The sequence below is a fragment of the Hipposideros armiger genome, unplaced genomic scaffold (assembly GCF_001890085.2).
Source record: "Hipposideros armiger isolate ML-2016 unplaced genomic scaffold, ASM189008v1 scaffold_452, whole genome shotgun sequence".
Taxonomy (NCBI): Eukaryota; Metazoa; Chordata; class Mammalia; order Chiroptera; family Hipposideridae; genus Hipposideros; species Hipposideros armiger.
In genome coordinates, this window is record NW_017731802.1 from 792,133 (window position 1) to 811,091 (window position 18,959).

The window sequence follows — 18,959 nt, forward strand, 5'->3', positions numbered from 1 at the left end:
AGTGCATAGCTTCAAAAGGGGAGTACTTCAAAAGTGACCGTAGTAATATTCAGCAATGAGGTATGTAGCAATTTTCCTAGGATGAGTTCACACTCTTAATTGTCAGACCTTGTGTGTGTGTGTGTGTGTGTGCGTGTGTGTGTGTGTCTGTGTGTCTGTGTGTGGAGAGAGAGAGAGAGAGAGCCGGAGGAGAGAAGAGATTTTTAAATATCTGGCTCACACGACAGTGGAGGCTGGCAAGTCTAAAATTGGCAGGGTAAGCTGGCATGCAGGAGATGCAGGCAAGAGTTGGTACAAACAGTCAAGTCTGAAGGCAATCCAAAGGCATGTTTTCCTCTTCCAGTCTTTTTTCTCTTAAAGACTTCAGCTGATTGAATGAAGGCAACTCACATTATGAAAAGTAATCTGCTTTACTCAAAGTTTAATGATTTAAACAGTAATATGATTTTAAAAATACCTTCACAGTGACATTCAGACTGGTGTTTCATCAAGTATCTGAGTACCATGACGTAGCAAAGTTAACACATAAAATTCACCATCACAATATGTATACTATAAACTACAAAACACTACTGAAAGATATCAGAGAAAATCTAAATAAATGGGGAGCTATACCACATACATGGATTGGACAGCTCAGTACTAAGATATATGTGAATTGTAACAAAATTGATCTATAAATTGAATGCAATCACAACCAAAATCCAGCAAGCATTTTTGTAGATTTTGCTAAGCTAATTCTAAATTTCACATGGAAAGACAAAAAAAAAAAAAGACTAATCAAAGACTAAAGACTAACCAAGCATTCCTGAAGAAAGGAAAGGTTGAAAGACTTACACTCCCCATTTCAACACCAATTACAAAATAATTAAGACAGTAAGGTATTCATGAAAGGACAGACACAGATTAGTGGAGTAGAATAGGAAGCCTAGAAATAGGTCCATATGAATACAGTCAATACCCTTTGATAAAGCTGTAAAAGCAAATTAATGACCAACGAAAAGCCTTTCCACCAAATACTGCTGGAAGAGTTTACCATCCTCATTAAAAAAAAATATGAACCTCAACATACATCTCATACTGTATTAAAAAATTATCTAATAATGGATCATAGATGTAAATGCAAAATGTAAAACTATAACATATCCAGAAAAAAAAACATAGAGGATAAAAGAAAATCTGTAAAATTTAGGGTTTTGTAATAAGTATTTTTATATGACACCAAATGCAATACACACGAAAGAAAAAAAAACTTGATAATTGGACTTAATCAAAATTTAAAACTTGCTTTTGCAAAGGACACTGTTAGTACAATGAAAAGACAAGCTACAGAGTGGAAGAACATTTGCAAATCACATACCTGAATAAAGACTTGTATGTAGAATATATTAAAACAACAATAAGGAAAAACTCCACACCAATAAAGGAAAAAAGAAAAGAAGCAAAATATCTGAAGAAACATTTCACCAAATTGACGTACTCATGGTAAATAAGCACAGAAAAAGATTCTCAACATCCTTAGGCACTAGGAAAGTACAAATTTAAACCACAAGGTGGTCATGATTTATACGTATTAGAATGGCTAAAATTAAAACAAATGAATAAATCTTGACAAATCAAACTCTGATGAAGATGTGAAGCAACAGAAACTCTCATTCATTGATAATGGAAATTAAAAATGGTAGAGCCATTTTGAAAAATAGTTTGGCAGATTCTTGTAAAGTTAAACATATACTTACGATATGAACCAGCAAGTGATAGAATAACAAAAAATCCCTAAGGATATGAAAGACCTGAACAAGTGTATTAATCAACTTGATGTAATTGACATTTATGGAACAGTCCACACAATTATGCAACAAGATAGATCATGTATTGGATCATAAAACTAGCGACAGTAAAATTAAAACACTCATATCATAAAGACTATATTCTATGACCACCACACAACTAACTCAAAGATTATAGCAAAAATATAATTGAAAATCAGTGACTCACTATTGGGTTAAAAAATAACACAAGAATGACATATCAAAACTTCTGAGATGCATGCAATCAGTTCAGAGGAAAATTTTAGTTTAAAATGTATAAATTCAATAACATAAGTTCATAATTTAAGAAGTTAAAATGATTGTGAATTAAGCACAAAGTAATTAGATACATATAATAAAGGTGAGGCAGAAATAATAATAGGAAAGTAGAAGACAAAATAAATAAATCAAAAGCTGTTTTATTGAAAAGATCAATAACACTGAAAACTTCTGGCTAGACTGATAAAGAAAATAGAAGACAAAAACTACTAGTAATGGAAACAAAAAAGAGGTAGCACTACAAAGCCTACAGATATTAAAAGAATAAGGGAATATTATTAATAACTTTATACCATTAAATTAAACAATTTTGATAAAATATATTCCCTTAGAAGCAAAAATTATCAAAACTGATTCAAGAAGATAAAACTACACAGCCCTATATATACTAAAGAAATTGCATTTGTAACTAAAAACTTTCCCATGATGACTATTCTAGGCCAAATTACTTTACTGATAATTTTAGTAAATGTACAACAAAGAAATAACACCAATGCTGCAAAACAATTTTACTAAAAAAGGAGGGAATATATCACAACTCATTATTTGAGTCTGGCATTACTCTGAAACCAAAACTGGACTAAGACATTATTAGTAAAGAAAACTATGTAATCGACATTAAAATATTTAATGATATATTAGTCAAACACAAAAATATGTAAAATGAAGATGAGTCATGTGCATGTGGATATTACCTCACAATCAGAGGTTGCTTTCACATTAAAAACCAACCAATGTAATACACAATAAGATAATAAAATCAATAAATGAGGATAAAATTAACAAACTGGGTGAGCCCCAGAATCTTGAGTATAAACTCTGCACATAAAATCCTTGGTTAATTGTTAAATTTCAGGCTCAGGCAAGATGCTAGGGAGGTTAGACAAAGGAGAAAGAGAAAAAAGAAGAAAGCAGTAGAAGGAGGAGGAGAATGAGAGAGGAGAAGGAAGCGGAGGAGCAGAGGACAAAACAGCAGCAATAGCAGCTGGACAATGAAAAAAAAGCAAAAAATTTAGGAGAAACATCAGCTGCTGAGCATTGCAAAAGAAATAATGTTTCACAATTTGAGTCTAGCCAAGTTACCTTATAAGGAAAAGGGAAAAAACAAAATAATAATAACTATAATTATCATCATCATTTTTGAAAGAAAAAAGCAGTTTCCAAGTTGCTAAAACATATTCTCTATGATGTCCACCTTTCCACCAAAAATTACTAGACAAGCTATAAAATAAAAATAAAAACAGGAAACTGTGATCCCTACTCAAGAAATAATCAATTTATAAATCTATCTGAATGGTTACAGATGCTGGATGTATGAGGCAAAGCATTCAAAATAGCTATTATAAATATTTTCAAAGAATTTAAGGGAAACATTCAAAACGTATACAATTCAATGTGTAAACATATGGGGAATGTCAGCAGAGAAACAAACTATTTAAAAAATGAAATTGAAATACTGGATATGAAAAGCACAATAACTGAAATGTAAAATTTACTAAATAGGATAAACATCAGTTTTAAGACGTAAACGGAAAAAAAATAGTATATCTGAAAATAGATCAATGGAATGAATAAAGTCTGAAGAAAAGGAAGAAGAAAATATTGAAGAAAAATGAATCAAGGTTCAAAGATTTGTGGGATAATATCAAATGATTCAACGTACATTTCACAAGTCCTAGGAGAGTAGAGACAAAAAGTAAAAGAAAAAAATATATATTTGAAGAAATAAGGGCTCTGATCTCCCCAAATTTAGAAAAAAGAAAAAAAATTAATACATTAACTTATGATCCAAGAAACCCGATTAGGATAAGCACAAAGAAAAATCAAACTCAGGTACTTCATAGTCAACTTTTGAAAGCTACAGATAAAGAAAAAATTTTCAAAGCAGGGAGTAAAAATGACACACTGTGTAGATGTTAATAATGATATAATCTGTGATGGATTTTATATCACAGTGGAAGCCAGAAGACAACAGAATGGCATGTCCAAAGTACAGGAAGAAAAAAACATCAGCTAACAATCAATCTATATCTAGTGAAGCTACCCTTCAAAAATGAAGGTGAGGGCCGGCCAAGTGGTGCATTGGTTAAGAGCTGGCTTGGGACGCCAGAGGGCCCCGGTTCGGATCCCACATATGAGGGCCAGTGACACTGCCCTCTACAGCTAAGATGCTGAACAACAGCTCAACTTGGAGCTGGGCTCCTGTGAGTCGCCAGCGATGGCGTAGGCTGCAGCCCCTGTGGCAGTGGGTTGCCATGGACTACCGTGTGTAGCCAGCAGCCAGCGTGAGCGGCCAGCAGCTACCGTGAGCGGCCGTCCAGAAGCCGGCGACTGATCTGCCTCGCCCGGGAAGAGCGCAATGATGGTGCCAACTTGGGCCAGTGAAGCAACGTCCTCCACAACTAGACTGAAGAACAAAATGACAGCAACTTGTCTGTTCCCCTTCACCCAATTCCCCAGTGCTGTTCCCATACCCCCAATTCCCCAATAAAAATCTTTAAAAAAACAAAAACAAAAACAAAAAAAACAAAAAGCTAATGAATCTGATAGAATATAAAGAAGAATTTCCCTTTAATAAAGAATACTATAAACCAAGTTTAAACAAAGACTAAAGACTAGGAGTGAGACAGGTTAGTTAGTATACTAACTAACATCAGACAGTCAGGAATTCCCTAGTAGACTGAGCAAAAGAACAAAGCACTGGCCATTTCTTTCAAAGTTATAAGACAACTCCCTCATACTGGAACAGAGACATCAATCATGCCCCAGAGCAAAAAGCCATTTTGAAGGACATTACGAAAGGCCATTCCCAAGGCTGAGCAACAGAACAAATCTGATAAACACCTTAATAACAGGCACCAGCATTCCAGCATTCCCCCTTCCAGGGACAAAGAAAACTATAAAACTGAAGCGTTTTACCCTTGCTAGTGGGCATCCCAGTTCCAGGTACTCCTCCCACTCGGGAGCTGTAACCTTTCTCTTGCTTTAATAAAACTATCCTCTGCTAAAAACTTTACCTCTCTGGTCCATGTCTCCATTCTTCAGCTTCATGAGACCATGAACCCGGCACAAGAAATATCCTACATCAGGAGCAATATTTGCAAAGCCTAAAACTAACAAAGTTTTAATTTAGATCTAGAACATACAAGGACTACTGAAAATCAATAGGAAAAGACAGAAAACTAAAAAGAAAGTGTGGACAAAGGCTATGTATATGAAAAAGAGGCTCATATTCCCCACTAAAGTCATACAAATTTCAATTACCAGTTTTCAAATTGAGAAAAATCAGAAAGTTACATAGTATCAAATGTTAGAAAGTACAAGGGTGAAATTAAGCTGCCAGCTTTCACTGCCAGGCCTGTAAAAATGGTTCAGCCTTTCTGCAAAGCAATCAGGAAGTACTTAGTGAAATTATATGTGCATGTGACCTACAAAACCCTCTTGTGACAATAAGTGTCAATCATCAAGATAAGACAAGGAAAATGTGCTATGTGCGTGAGATGGAAGTCAAGGCAATAGTCATAAAAATAGAATTAGATGCACAGAGTAGAATTAATAAATCATTAAGAAAAAATAGTGTTGAGTAGAAAACCTATTAAAACAGGATACAATGATTCAATGTGATTTACGTAAACTAAAATCACATGAACACATACAGAGTAATACTATATAAGTTTCAAAGGTACTTTTCACTCAAAATCTAATATGAGTTTGAGTGGAGAGAAATGCCAGTGGAAATGAAGAATTAAGTAAAAGAAGCAATTATGAAAAAAAGGGGCAGGAGGGAGGCCTTGCGTAGAATGACATCAGAAAAGTATAATGAACTCTCTGCATGTAAAGGAAAAAACTGTTTGTGCGTGTTCATGCTTCTCAACACTTTTAGAATGTTGTATCCATATATCTTATATCTGAGCTGTTACTCCTTTCTCAAGCGATAGCCTGAACTATGAAGGCATCAGCAGTATTCCAAGCATGTGCTCTGGATCTCTGGATTACTGTCTTTCCACATTTCAAAACAGACACAGCATTCCTTGGGGAACATCAAAGGATCATTTCATCACTACTTTTTCCCCTCTACAGAGAATTTATTTTTCATGATGTGTGACGTACTGCCAATACTTATCTTGTTTTAAATTGAAAAATATGTCATGAATCATGATTCAGCCTATTTAAACATTATGAAGTAACAACATTTCTTGTTTCATAACAATCATTTGGTGACCGTGGAGTAAGTGTATCTTGTGCTGAGAACAATCTGTTTACAAATACCTCAGAGATCTATTTTCTACCTCAATACGCACCCACATTTACTCTTTTGCAAAAAATGTTGCTACCTATGTTTACATGTTCAATTTTTCAGGTAAAATTCTATTAGTAATTGTCTAAGGAAAGAGTGTTATCATGAAGCTCTTTCTCTAGTGGAGGAGATAAGACATACAAGAAAAACTATAAGACAAGCAATGTGTCATAAATGGCATGCATCCTTTGGGGAAGGAAAAAATTATTGAAGAAGGGGATCACAGAAGCTTTGTGGGAGAAATAACATTTGAGCTAGACCTTGAAGTTAGGGAAGATTCAGGTATTCTGAGATGGAGAGGCAAGATATTCCGCGTAAAGAGAATAAAGAGAGGTAGGAAAATAAAGTGTATGCAAAGGAACTACAAGTATTTCAGTTCACACAATGAATTGTACCATATGGGGAGCTATACGACAATAAGATTAAGCTGAATGACAGACCATAGATAAAATAATTTGAACTGTATTACATAAAATTTGGGTAAAAGGTAATGGCATATCATAAACAAGTTAGGAATATTAATGAGTTGCAAGGGAAAAGCTTCAAAACGAAATGAAATGAAATGGATATGACATAAAATGAAATGAACATGACATGATATGACATGACATGAAATAAGGAGATTGGTTACAATGTTATGACAATTGTCCTACAACAGTATAGTGGTTACCAGAGGGAAGAGAGGGGAAAGTAGAAAAGGGTAAAGGGCGTCAAATGTATGGTGATGGAAGGAGAACTGACTCTGGGTGGTGAGCACACAATGCAATATATAGATGATGTATTATAGAATTGTACACTTGAAACCTATATAATTTTATTGACCAATGTCATCCTAATAAATTTAATTAAAAAAATAATAATGAAAGCCTGAAACAGAGATGCTATAAAAATGGAGATAAGAAGAACAATGTATACAGAGACAATTTTCTAGGCAATGGAAGCAATTGGGTAAGGGAGATAAGTAGTAAGTTAAAATAATTTTTTTTCTTAGTTTAAGATTAGGTGTGAAATAATAAATAAATATATANTAGGCAATGGAAGCAATTGGGTAAGGGAGATAAGTAGTAAGTTAAAATAATTTTTTTTCTTAGTTTAAGATTAGGTGTGAAATAATAAATAAATAAATATATATATATATATATATATATATATATATATATATATATATATATAAAATCTGCCCCCGGTTCCTGCTAATGCTTGGTCTTTGACCCTAGTTCCTAACCCGGAACTTCTAAAACCCTTATATTGTCCTGAGTGATAGGAATGTCTGACAGAGTTTCTAAATCCCTTGGAATGTCCTGTATGATGGAAACATTTTTTGTTCTAATGAGGTGATTCTTGGTAGGCTTCCGGATGGGGACAGGTCACTAGAAAGACCAAGTCATGATCAGAAGCTTGAAACTTCACCACCACCCACTATTCTCTGGAGAAGGGAGAGGGCTGAAACTGAGTTAATAACTGGTCATGCAAACATGACAAGGCCTCCATAAACCTCCTAAAAGTACAGAGTTCGGAGTTTCAGGTTTGGAACACCTCTACCTGCTGGGAGGGTGGCACACCCCAATCCACAGGGACAGCAGCTCCTCCACTTGGAACACTTCCAGACCTTGGTCTGTGTATCTCTTCATCTGGCTGTTCATTTGTATTCTTTAAAATATCTTTTATAATAAAATGGCAATGGTGAGTGAATTGTTTTTCTGGGTTCTGTCAACCACTTCAGCAAATTATCAGACAAGAGGAGTGTGATGTGGAAACCTCTGATTAGAAGCCAAACCAGGCAGAAGTTGTGGGTAACCTGGGACCTACGGCTTGCAAGTGGTTTCTGACGTGGGGGCAGTCTTGTGGGACTGAATACGTAGCCAATGGGGTCAGTGCTAGCTCTGGTTAGTATTAATTCTGAGCTAATGTTGGGAAGGTTAGTGTGAGGGAAAAACACATATTTGGCCCCCGGAACAGTAGCAGAGAGGAAACAGTTTTTCCTTTCTAGAAATCAGGTTTATCAGAGATAAGTACATGTATTCTGGACATAAAGAGTTTGAAGTGTCTAAGATACCTTTATAGGGAAATAGTCAAAGGGCAATTGTGCTGACTAAGGTACTGCTTACTAGCTGTTGTAACAGGAAAACCATATATATGTATACACACACACATGTGCATTTTTTCCCTCTAGAAAAGCCTAGTAAGGATGTAGGATGGTGAGACAGAGTCTGCTCCACAGAAATATTGGAACCTTGGCTGAAAAGTTTCTACCATCTTTAACATATGGCTTCTACTGTTTCTACGGGCAATGGGAGGCATATTCTTAGAGTAGAATTCAAATTTGTAGTTGACATTTCAAAAGAGAAAGTATAGAAAGAGTAGAGTCAAAATACAGATTCCTAGAGATCATCCGCTTTTTGAGCTAAGTAAGATTCAGAGAGAGGAGTACACTCGGTGTCACTAAACATAATGGAAGGGTTTCAGGAAAAAAGAGGTAATAAACCATATCAAACAATGAAGAGTGGGACAGGTAGAAGAACAGAGAGAAAAACTGATGAGAACTGATGGCTATGCAACTATTATGTAGCTTTATAATCATGTGAATTTAATAGTTTTGAGAGGAGAAACCACAGGAAAAGAGATGAAAGAATAAGTGAGAAACTTCAGTTCATGTAAATTTAATCTTTGTAGATAACAGCAATTTAAGAAAAAAGAGAGGAGGGGCCGGCTGAGTGGCGCGATGGTTAAGAACTGGCTTGGGACGCCAGAGGGCCCCGGTTTGGATCCCACATATGAGGGCCAGTGACACTGCCCTCTACAGCTAAGATGCTGAACAGCAGCTCAACCTGGAGCTGGGCTGCCGTGAGTCGCTGGCGACGGCGTAGGCTGCAGTCCCTGTGGCAGTGGGTTGCCATGGGCTACCATGTGTAGCCAGCAGCCAGCGTGAGCGGCCAGCAGCCGCAGTGAGCGGCCGTCCAGAAGCCGGCGACTGATCTGCCTCGCCCGGGAAGAGCGCAATGATGGTGCCAACTTGGGCCAGTGAAGCAACGTCCTCCACAACTAGACTGAAGAACAAAACAACAGCTGAAGAACAAAACAACAGCAACTTGTCTGTTCCCCTCTCCCTAATTCCCCAGCACTGTTCCCATCCCCCCAATTCCCCAATTAAAAAATCTAAAAAAAAAAAAAAGAGAGGAGTGTGCACAAGGATGTTGAATGTTGAATATGGTGGGTTACAGGGAATGTTGTTTGAATGACAAACTGGAATGCCATGAAACATTTTAAGTTTAAAGATAAAAATTCAGTTCAAAAGAAAAGTATAAATATGTAGCTATAAACTGTAGATAGACCTGAAAAGGCAAAGAGAAAAGAGTTGGAAGAATAATGGAGTAAAACACATAGGAAATCTAGGAAAAGCAATCAAATGAACAAGAACAAAATTCTCACAAAGAATATGTGAGTTCTTTTTGAAGAAAATATCAAAATGACAAAGATAAAAAACCAAAATGAAAATGTGGAAATATACATATATTCTTGGATAGGATCACTCAACATCATAAAAATGGCAATTTTCCGAAGTCAAACTATAATGTAATATGATTCCAATTTTAAAATGTCAGCAGGTTTTGCTTTGTTTTGGAGAGCTAGATATGCTGATTCTAGAGTTCAGATAGTAAAACAAACAAGCACAAAAAAACTGGGAAATTTATTTAAAAAGACAAAAAGTATGAGAACAATACTTTAAAATGTTAAAGCATTTTCAGGTACAATAACTAAATCAAGGTAGTGTTAAGCATGACTATATAACGTCAATGGAATAAAAGCTGAAAATAACTCATTTGAAAGTTGTGCATATGATAAAGGCAGCTTTGCAAATTCCTGTAAAAAAGATGGATTTTTCCATAAAATATGCTAGAACTAGGTTGCCAATTTGATTGCTCTGATCCATCTTTCTTGCACAAGAATTTTACTCTAATTATTATCCCAACTCTTTTCTTTTTCATCTTAATTATGACTTTGCCTCATCAGTCCAACAGCATAAATTCTAAATAAATCAATGATTTAAGTATATAAAATGAATGTGCATAAAATTACTAAAAGAAACCAAGGAAGTTTTAAAAAATAATCTCACCTAGAAGCCCCTAGGCTTCTTCTGTTCACTAAAAATACATTTTTAAAACAAGTAACTTCATTTAGAAAATAATGAATGGCAAAATCCTATAAGGATATCAAAAGACAAGCAAATTAAGAAAAATAATGGCAACTAATGTCACAGGCAACGTGCAAATCTCCAAATCCTTTGCAAATAATCCCTCAAAAGAATATAAACTGATACAACCTGATTATATTCGGTTTATATAAACTGATAATTCATCAAAATGAAAATATGATTCTTAAATATGAAACAATTCTCAATCATAATTAAGAGAAATAAAAGTCAAAAGTATAGAGAACATCTTTTTTTCCCTAATAGATTGGTAAAGACTCAAAAATTTGAAAACATACTGTGTTGGTGAGAGTGTTGTAATTAAGTGGATGTTCTCATATATTTCTGGTGGGAATGTGTATGACAGTATAATGAAAAGGAAAATTTGGAAGCATCTATCCAAATTACAAATGCACATCATTTTTAACTTCAGGTATAGTTGCACACAGACACAAGTGTATGCACAAGGCTATGTGATGCAACATTGTTTCATATAGCAAAATTAGCAAACCATATGTTCCTCTAGTTTGTAAACTTCCTATGATAAAAATGGATTGCTTTCAAAATCAGAAAAATAAATGCAATAACTGTTTTGAGATACACAAAACATCTTTATTTTAGACTATGTCAAACTCCTTAATTCTCTTTTATATACTTTCCAGACTAATGACTACTATAATGAAAGTGTCAATCTCTTCATTATAAATTCATCTATTGAAAAGTAATTTTAACAAATAAGATTTGAAAGTCTTTTTTTCTCAGCAAAATATTAATTGAAAACTTTAGTTATCTAGAATTTTTTGTATTCCATTAGTGACATAAAGTGACAAATGACACAAATGCAAAAAGTGGTATCAGAGAATTCCCTTGCAAATAAATATGTACCCCTTTTCCATCTTTATCTCTCTATATGACTACAGAATGAGAAACTAGCTTCAGAGTAGAAGTTCCCAAATACAAAGATCCACTTATGACTGATATTAAGGGAGAGAAGATAAAGATAGTATCAGTTGAAGAGGTTCAACAGTGATGGACTCACAAAGGAAATTCAGCTCAATTTTCATCAATGATCCAACTAATTAGTATACTGTTCTCTAGGCATTCTACTGATACAAGTTTTTTAATATTGAAATTTAGTTATAGAAAATATCTGCACTTTATTTCCAACTATTCTATTTCTTAATAGATTATCTTTTCAGTAATGTCCACTATTCATCATTTGGTTACCATTCTTTATTGATACTCTAAGGTAGCTGAGAGTTTAGTAACCCACCTTAATCAGAAAAAGATTTGAATTTTTCAAATTGTTCCTGGCTCCTAATTCATACTGCATTAATCTGCTCAGGATGCTATAACAAAATATAACAGACTGGGTTGCTTAAATAACAGAATTTATTTCTCACAGTTCTAGAGGCTGAGAAATCAGAGATCAAAGTGCCGGCAGACGTGGTGCCTGGTGAGAGCTTTCTTCCTGGTCTGCAGTGCGTGCTATATCACTGCATCTCGGCACAGAGTTCTGGTCTTGCTCTCTTCTTTCACTGATTATAGTTATAATTCTTATACTGCTAATACTAATTCCATTATGGGGGCTCCACCCTCATGACCTCGTCTAAACTTCATCACCTCTCAAAGGCCCCACCTCCTAATACCATCACATTGGAGGTCAGGATTTCAACATATGAATTTTGGGAGAACACAAACATTCGGTTCATAGCACATACTTTGCAATTATATTTAATTTGAAGTCAATACAGAAACCTTAAATGCATTTCTAAGAATGATTTCATTACAACAGTTGTTACTCTGCACAATTTTATTGAATATTTTTGAATTTTCACATATACTGGTATACATCAGACTCACGTGGAGGAGGCTGTGCAACATAAAAATGAGATTCAACCCAAACATACAAGTATAGCTATAAATTACTGAAGACAATTAACTTGGCTTCTCTATACATGAAAACTATTGGCAATAAAAGAAAATTTCTTCCTACATAAATAATCTTATGAGGATACTATAAAGTTTAAAGAAAAAAAAAACCTCCTGAAATCAAACTCCTATGCATATTCATAACTAATTCTTGATTATTATATGTCCCTGATCTCTTTTGAAAAGCTAATGCAATCTTCAAGTCATATTCATCAAATATTAATGGCTCACTATAATCATACATTTGTTTATAAAGATCAGGAATATATGATTTTGGTAATAAGATTCATCATCAGGAGGAAATAGTGCTTTTAGAAAAGTAATGACAATTAAGTATCGAATAAGGGTTTTTTTGTAACATTCTTCTTTACATGCTCCAATACTGCCTCATACAGTTTGTTGCCACATTTCAAAACTACCAAACAAGGTAATGTATGGAGAATAATAATAATAATAATAAACCATAGAAAACATTTATAAATGAAGAAAGACACAAAAGGTCAGAACTCCTCATTCTGAAGGTCTGAGGCCGAAATATTTTAAAGAATACATGATTAGGTGAACATGGGTATTAACTGAACCCTGGATGCTAAAAAGTAAATCCAGAAAATAATCTCCTCTTTGAAAAGTATATTACTATGTTTCACAGATGAAGCAAAGCAGCCTGCCAACCACACGCAACATAGTTTCAATAAAAATTTAGGTTGGGCCAGCCGGGTGGCTCAGCTGGTTAAGAGCTCACTTGGGAGCACGAGCTCTGAGCACCAGGGCTGCGGTTCGGACTCCACATTGAGGGCCAGTGACGCTCACCCTCTACAGCTAAGATAGTGAACACCAGCTGGACCTGGAGCTGGGCTGCTGTGAGTCGCCGGCAATGGCGTAGGCTGCAGCGGGGCTGCAGTGGGCTGCCGTGAGCTACATGAGCAGCCGACAGCCAGCGTGAGCTGCCGGGAGCTGCTGTAAGCGTCCAACCAATGACCGGCAACCAACCTGCCTCACCAGGGAAGAGCGCAATGATCATACTAACATGGGACAGAGAAGCAATGTCCTCCACAACTAGACTGAAGAACAAAACAGCAATATGTCTACCTGTCTGTTCCCCTTCCCCAATTCCCCAATAAAATCTTAAAAAAAAAAAAACAATTTAGGTAAATTTACACATTCTAGATCAGCATCATATTATGAAGGAGTGGTAAAAGGTATTTAGGTCACACCCCTATTCTATGGCATTTGACATCATGCAAAGTAATCACACTGCCTCACAAGGTAACACTTTCAATGTAAAAAAATCGTGAATGAACTAGCTATATATCTCACATGGGAAATAATTTAGATCATTTATAATATTATAGCATACATTATTATATTTTAATATATGTGTACTAAAATGCAAACAATATTACATATATATATATATATATTTCAGAAAACCACTCTCAAACTTAATTAGATGAGGTAATGAGCATTCCTTATTAGATGAAGAGTAAAGATAGAATATGGTCATAGAAGCCAAAACACCTGTTAGCTTATGTTAGTTCTCTGTTTTTTGCAGGAAGATTGGGTTTGTGCCATAGAAGAACATCTATAATTCTCTATCAGACCCTGCTGCTCATGCATCAAAGCGTCCATTAATCCTGGGTAGAGTAAACGTAGGGAGTGCTCTGTGAGGGCACAACATGTCCTGATGCTTTATTGGTGTTTATAGCTTCTCTCAAGGGTGTGACATAATAGAGATGATCAGTCCTTATTATTCAAACCTGGATCACTGGCAGCTTTGCTTGCACTCATGTGGAAAACCCTGTGTGTCACAGTTAGAAGAAATGGTTAATGTGCTCAAATTTCCTTCTGCAGCTATCCCAAGGCCTGAAATCCCAGGAAGGTCATTCCACATTGACTTTGCCTTTCTGGGGTAATTTAATTCATTTCAAAATCTGGACCCAAAAAAATCACAAGATCAAGCACTGAAACCATTGCCAATGTCCCTGGACCCTCTTTTTGAAACAGGTTCTTTGAGCATTTAATGCCTCTTTAAAGTATCAACTGATTATAATTTTTATGCTTTATTTTGAGACCACTCTCTCATTTTAATTCCTTTGAGTCTCCATAATTTTATAAATAGTGTCATTATAATCTGCTCTGGCTTTCCTCACAGACGTCGTCGAGAGTCCCGGAGGAGAGCAGCCTATTTTCGAGCTCTCTTGAGGAGGCTTGTTCCCTAGCCCTCTCTCATTGTGAGTTTGTTCCGGGCTGTCGGCTGCCTGATGTTTTGATGTCTCTCTCCACTAACTCACTCTTGCCTTTCAACCACTGAGCTTTACAGTTTCTTGTTTACTGCCTTCCTTGTTACAGCTCTTGGCTTACTCCTTCAGTCTGCGTGTCAATAGAATCCTTGGCAACTTCCTGTGTCATTTCTTGCCCCCCCCCCACTCCCACCCCCTTTGGTTGCTGTTCACCAATTTGTCTTTCCAAAGACAGCCTGTCAGCAGTTCAAAGTGTGTATTTTATCTCTAGTCTCCTAGACTGTTCATTTTAATTATTAGTAAGAGGCAGCAAGGCTGATACATAAAAGTAAGTGACCACCTACACTCTGTCATTGAAAAGGCACAAGGATTAAGTCCTTCCTGTGCAGAGTGCCCGAAATCCCAGACGAGAGACTCATTTCTCTGATTTCAAAAATTTTAATATTTTAGGAAAGCTTGATCAAATTGCAAATACTCTTTTCTACTTACCCTTAAGTTCTTCTACATAGACTACTGTGGTAATTGCCAGATTATGTATGTTATCTTATATTGCATTGTACATTGTAATTATTTGTATGCCTCTGTGCCTGCTCCCTCCACCCCCAAGACTGTAAGCTATTTCCACAGAATGGTGTTTCAGTCCTTATACCTTAGGGTCTAAGGTAGTACATGGTGACAGCAGGTCTAAATACATGGTTGTCGAGTTAACAAATATAAAATATAAGTGGAGAGACAAGAAACGTACACCAGTAGCTTCTAATGCATTCCTTTTACCTGTAATACTAAGTATCACTTAGGGAATTGAGTCACTTGATGCAACAGAAAACCCAAATAGCAATGACTTAAACACAAGATGGAAAATTTTTCTCATGTAATAAGAAGTCCAGGGGAAGGAAATTACTGGTATCGATTTGGAAGTTCAAGGATGTCATAGCTAAAACCTCAGTAATAATCCTGTCCTTTTAATGATGCAAGGTGGCTGCTCTAGTTCCAGTCGTCATGTGTAACTTCCAGGAATGAGAAAGAAAGGGCCAGAAGGAAGATAAGGCAATATCTGTATCAAGAAAGCAGAACCTTCCCAGAAATTTCGTCTGATTTCTCTTTATATTTCACTGAACAGAATTATGACAGATTGTCTCCCATAGCAACAAGAAGAATGAGAAAATAAGGGGATTGTATTTCCTTTCTCTCTCTCTGTCTCTCTCTCTGTCTCTCTCTCTCTCTCTCTCTCTCTCTCTCTCTCTCTCTCTCTCTCTCTCTCTGTTTGCCTGCAACAATACTGGGATTCCACAAATAAGAAGGAGAGGAGAATGAATATTTAGAGTAAGCCATGATAAATCTGTCGCAGAGGCATACTGAGTATACGAATGCTGGGAGAGTCGATGTAACTATAAGACAGTCATTGTAAATGAGAGCACATATGATGTCAACTAATGGCTGCTTCACTGTCCTGCCTAATAATGGGGGACTGTAATCAGGCATTTTGATCTATGCACTTTGAAGCCTGATTGAGGCATGGGCCTTACAGGAATCCTAACACAGTGTATTTCTGTTTTCCATTCAGCTTCTTCATGGGCTTCACAAATAAAAGTTTTCCTGAGCATTGTCTATATATCTGGCACTATGATACATTAATATACTACGTGCCTTCAAGCTGCCCACTTTAAACTGAACTTTGCAATAACAGAACTGAGCATAGGGTCTTGCAGTGGTCCACTGAAGAGGCACGTAACTCAGATTTGGTGCTTGTGGAGTGGGAGTTTAGCTGGGGAAGAACTGTTATAGGAGAAAATGGAGCCCACCAAAAGAAGTGCAGAAGGATGTTACTGGCATAGAGCATTAGTGCATAGAGGCACAGGAAGGCAAAGAAAATAAAAAGCACTCTGGGATTTATCATTTTTTCAGTGGCGCAAAGCACAGAATTCAACGGTTGAGGACAATGGTAGTGAGATAAATTAGAAGAGAGGTAAGCAAGAACCAAAGGGTCACTTTGGACAATGAGACACTAAGTAATTTTAAGCTGTTATTAGTTCTATGCTTTAGGAAAATTATCGTGGTCCTACTGGGGACAATTTATTTAGACAGGTAACACTGGAGAGAGAGAATTCAGTTAAAGGACTATTCCAGTTGTTGAAGTGAAAAATATGAAGGCCTACCCCAAAACAATATCAAAGGATTTGGAAAAATAGGTACTGATTCCATGGACATTAAACAAGTCAAAGTTAAAGAACACATTCAAGAAATGTGTGTGTGTGTGTGTGTGTGTGTGTGTGTGTGTGTGTGTGTTAGTGGGCAGGCAAGGGGAACAAGTGGGGCAGAAACGAGGGTAGAAAATTAAGACAACTCCAATTTCTTCAATCATTCACTGATTCAATAATGATTGAGCCAACTTTCCGAAGGATAGCGTGTGTTTGGGGTAATGTGCTACCTCAGTAAGATATAACATACACACTTGTTCATATTAATGTCCATACATCTGACCCAAGAAAAACATGAGACAACTTCATCAAAAAAACTCAGCCATTGAAACTGAGTTCACTGAGCCAAGTGCCATTCGATGTGTTCTTGAATCATAGTTGAACAGCCTACTTCCTAGAGCAAATCTCAAGGGCCAAGGGGATAATATGAAACACAAGATTTTATTAAGCAAAGAACAAGCGTGTTCACAGCATGTTTCCATGGTGAGTTACTTAGAAGACTTCAAAACGACTTATTAACAAAATGAGAAACTTACTACATTGACCTCTGTAGCAATTGAAGAATAAAATCTGCTATCTAAAATATCAGGAAAAAATTCTTGAACCACGAGGAAAATGATGCAGCTTCACAGAGCTAATCCAAATAATTACATACTAAATAGAATAGCATAGTACATAGGAATAGTTTATGTTCCCAGGTCGAGAGAAAACCAACAGAAATGGTGAGTTGAAGCATGCAACAGTTTCTAAAATTAGCATTTTATTATCCTGCCTTTATATTATGCATAAAGGTACTTTAAGGTTCACTAAACCAAAAGTCCTTGTCACTGCTCTTACCAGCTCAACTATGCTAATAAAAGGAATCTCTTACTGCACTCACTGCCTAGTTTTAAAAAACTATAAAGAATAAATGCCAGTCATTCTGGTTTCCAGAAAAGAAGAGCATCCATGTTAAAGGATCCACTTCCTCTTTTTGAAAAGATTGTTTTTCTCTATGTTGATGCATTGTGAGATTATTTGACTTTAAGAATAATGAAATCAAATTAGCATAAATGAGTAAATATGATTAAAGCAAATGTACAGCATACTGGTTATGAGCTCACTTTAGGTCAGAAAAGACCTCGATTAGAGTCCTGGCTTTTGCATTAATCATGTTTCTTAACCTCTCTAAGCCTCATCAATAATATAGAAATACTAGCACCTAGTTCACAGAATTGTTGTGACAAGTAAGTGCTCGTGAGGCACCCAGCCCCAAATCTGGCTTATAGTAAGTCTTAAATACACATTAATGTAAAGGATGAATTAATATCTTGTGAAGTAGCAACTTTTACCGAAGAAGACTTTGAGTCTCTGAAGAGGTAGGTGGCTTGCCCAAGGTTACGGTGTTCATCAATATGAGAACCATGATTCAAACACAGGTATAGTATGGTAGGTTCATTGCTCTGATGTGTTTGTACTCTACATTTTAGAAGATATCCTTTCAACAAGCCAGAACTTAATATAAATACTGTACTGAGCTTAAAGCTTCAGAATTAAATGAGGCAGCATACAGAACAAAATGAAAGTAAAAGCTGTCTACTGCAAACAGTTCAATATTATAACCCTAAAAATGACCAGGCTTAGAACATAGAACCTATGAGAAACCATCAAAATAATTTAGTCTGGAGAAGAGACAGTAGGGGGAAATAGAATGGCAATTATCAAATTTAAAGGCATGTAGTTTAAAATATTATGCACACTTTTACTTTGCAAGGATGGTTTAATTATTCCCAAAGGGCTACAGATTAAATGCAAGGAAAAATGATAGTTATAAAAGAGGTACTAAACTGACAATTTTGAATGAGAATTTAAGGGGTTGGGGTGATTTGAGGGATAGATGAGAGCTCTATTTATGATTCAGGGATGAATTATGTTTAAATGTGCAAGTTTTGTGGCTATAGAGAGGCTGATGGGTGGTAAGGAAAATCTCAAAACTTGGATTAACTTTTTTCTCACCATGAATATTTCAAAATC

The 18,959-nt window shown here is 36.0% G+C and overlaps 1 protein-coding gene across 1 annotated transcript in view; it reads right to left on the bottom strand.

The window, feature by feature from the left end:
- The window catches only part of LOC109395055 (cytochrome c oxidase subunit 7B2, mitochondrial), a 107,371-nt gene that overhangs the window by 45,833 nt on the left and 42,579 nt on the right, over positions 1-18,959 (bottom strand). The window lies entirely within an intron of this gene.